The sequence below is a fragment of the Salvelinus namaycush genome, chromosome 6 (assembly GCF_016432855.1).
Source record: "Salvelinus namaycush isolate Seneca chromosome 6, SaNama_1.0, whole genome shotgun sequence".
NCBI lineage: Eukaryota > Metazoa > Chordata > Actinopteri > Salmoniformes > Salmonidae > Salvelinus > Salvelinus namaycush.
Window position 1 is genome coordinate 1,840,053 of NC_052312.1, and position 3,552 is coordinate 1,843,604.

Sequence of the window (3,552 nt, forward strand, 5' to 3'; positions counted from 1 at the left end):
ACGCTTGGATTGCGTCCTACCTGACAGGTCGCTCCACCAGGTGGCGTTGCGAGAATCTGTCTCCGCACCACGCGCTCTCACCACTGGTGTCCCCCAGGGCTCTGTTCTAGGCCTCTCCTATTCTCGCTATACACCAAGTCACTTGGCTCTGTCATATCCTCACATGGTCTCTCCTATCATTGCATGCAGACGACACACAATTAATCTTCTCCTTTCCCCCCTCTGATAACCAGGTGGCGAATCGCATCTCTGCTGTCTGGCAGACATATCAGTGTGGATGACGGATCACCACTCAAGCTGAACCTCGGAAAGACGGAGCTGCTCTTCCTCCGGGGAAGGACTGCCCGTTCCATGATCCGCCATCACGGTTGACACTCCCTTGTGTCTCCTCCCAGAGTGCTAAGAACCTTGGCGTGATCCTGGACAACACCCTGTCGTTCTCAACTCACATCAAGGCGGTGACCGTTCCTGTAGGTTCATGCTCTACAACATCGCAGAGTACGACCCTGCCTCACACAGGAAGCAGCGAGGTCCTAATCCAGGCACTTGCATCTCCCGTCTGGACTACTGCAACTCGCGTGGCTGGGCTCCCTGCCTGTGCTATTAAACCCCTACAACTCATCCAGAACGCCGCAGCCCGTCTGGTGTTCAACCTTCCCAAGTTCTCTCACGTCACCCCGCTCCGCCGTCTCTCTCCACTGGCTTCCAGTTGAAGCTCGCATCCGCTACAAGACCATGGTGCTTGCCTACGGAGCTGTGAGGGGAACGGCACCTCCGTACCTTCAGGCTCTGATCAGGCCCTACACCCAACAAGGGCACTGCGTTCATCCACCTCTGGCCTGCTCGCCTCCTAACTCTGAGGAAGTACAGTTCCCGCTCAGCCAGTCAAAACGGTTCGCTGCTCTGGCACCCCAATTGTGGAACAAACTCCCTTACGACGCCAGGTCAGCGGAGTCAATCACCACCTTCCGGAGACACCTGAAACCCCACCTCTTTAAGGAATACCTAGGATAGGATATAAGTAATCCTTCTAACCCCCCCTCCCCCTTAAAAGAGTTAGATGCACTATTGTAAAGTGGTTGTTCCACTGGATATCATAAGGTGAATGCACCAATTTGTAAATCGCTCTGGATAAGAGCGTCTGCTAAATGACTTAAATGTAAATGTAAAATGTAAATGTAACGATGATCCCACAGTGCCACATCGAAGATATCCTACTCTATTTTTAAAAATGAAGTGCAAACAGGGTAAAAAAAAGTATAATTTCATGTCTCTGTGCCCTCCGTGATTCTATTTTTTAACTGCTTCTATCAGTTCGTACAGGTCATGCTGATTACAGAGGCACTGGCCTCCTAATCCATGTATTGTGAGTTCAAGTATTATTTTGGGGTGCCTGAAAGCGGAGTGATGAAGTGGATGTACTGGGCAGTTAACCAGTGATTTATGGATCGAAACCATCCTCTGCTGTCCAGTTTGTTTCCAGCAATGAAGTGCAAAACACAAATATAAAAGCAAAATTTCATGGGCATGTCCAGTGCCCTCCGTGATTCTTTGTTTGACTCTTTTGTCAGTTTTTATAGGTTACTGATTGTAGAGGAACTGGCCTCCAATCCATGTATGTGAGTTCAAGAATTATTTTGGGGTGCCTGAAAGCGAGTGATGAATTGGAAGTGTCCTGGGCAGTTAACCCAGTGATTTAGGATCGAAACCATCCTCTGCTATCCAGTTTGTTTTCAGCAATGAAGTGCAAACACAAATATAAAAGCATAATTTCATGGGCATGTCACTGTGCCCTCTGTGATTTTTTTTGACTGCTTCTTTCAGTTTGTATAGGTCATACTGATTACAGAGGCGCAGCGGAAGCGTGAAGGCCCCGTAACCCAGGTTGATAGATCGAAACCACTCTCTGCTATCTAGATAGTTTTAGCAAGTACCCCAGTGGCCTAATGGATAAGGCACTGGCCGTCTAAGCCAGGGATTGTGGGTTCGAGTCCCACTGGGGTGGATGAAGGCAGTTTGGGATAGAATCGAGCAGCTTGTATAGGTAATGATGATCACACAGTGCTACATCGAAGAGTATCTACTCTATTTTTAAAAATGAAGTGCAAACAGGGTAAAAAAAGTATAATATTCATGTCTCTGTGCCCTCCGTGATTCTATTTTTGACTGCTTCTATCAGTTCGTACAGGTCATGCTGATTACAGAGGCACGGCCTCTAATCCATGTATTGTGAGTTCAAGTATTATTTTGGGGTGCCTGAAAGCGGAGTGATGAAGTGGATGTATCTTGGGCAGTTAACCCAGTGATTTATGGATCGAAACCATCCTCTGCTGTCCAGTTTGTTTCCAGCAATGAAGTGCAAACACAAATATAAAAAGCAAAATTTCATGGGCATGTCTCAGTGCCCTCCGTGATTCTTTGTTTGACTTCTTTTGTCAGTTTTTATAGGTTATACTGATTGTAGAGGAACTGGCCTCCTAATCCATGTATTGTGAGTTCAAGTATTATTTTGGGGTGCCTGAAAGCGGAGTGATGAATGGAAGTGTCCTGGGCAGTTAACCCAGTGATTTATGGATCGAAACCATCCTCTGCTATCCAGTTGTTTCAGCAATGAAGTACAAAACACAAATATAAAAAGCATAATTTCATGGGCATGTCTCTGTGCCCTCTGTGATTCTTTTTTTGACTGCTTCTTTCAGTTTGTATAGGTCATACTGATTACAGAGGCGCAGCGGAAGCGTGAAGGCCCCGTAACCCAGAGGTTGATAGATCGAAACCACTCTTTGCTATCTAGATAGTGTTTAGCAAGTACCCCAGGGCCTAATGGATAAGGCACTGACCTTCTAAGCAAGGGATTGTGGGTTCGAGTCCCATCTGGGGTGGATGAAGGCAGTTTTGGATAGAATCGAAGCAGCTTGTATAGGTAACACCCCGAGAGCTTCGCACACCCCGGAGCTTCTGGTCAGCGGGTGGTGGCACTGGGATCCTCATCTCTCCCAAGTGGACATTCTCTCTTTCTCCCCTGACCCATCTGTCTATCGCCTCCTTTGAATTCCATGTGTCACGTTACCAGCCTTTCAAGCTTAACCCTTATCATTTATCGCCCTCCAGGTTCCTTGGAGAGTTCATCAATGAGCGACGCCCTGATAAGTTCCTTTCCTGAGGATGGCTCACCTCTCACAGTTCTGGGTGACTTTAACCTCCCACGTCTACCTTTGACTCATTCCTCTCTGCCTCCTTCTTTCCACTCCTCTCCTCTTTGACCTCACCCTCTCACCTTCCCCCCTACTCACAAGGCAGGCAATACGCTTGACCTCATCTTTACTAGATGCTGTTCTTCCACTAATCCATTGCAACTCCCCTCCAAGTCTCCGACCACTACCTTGTATCCTTTTCCCTCTCGCTCTCATCCAACACTTCCCACACTGCCCCTACTCGGATGGTATCGCGCCGTCCCAACCTTCGCTCTCTCTCCCCCCGCTACTCCTCTCTTCCATCCTATCATCTCTTCCCTCTGCTCAACCTTCTCAACCTATCTCCTGATTCTGCCTC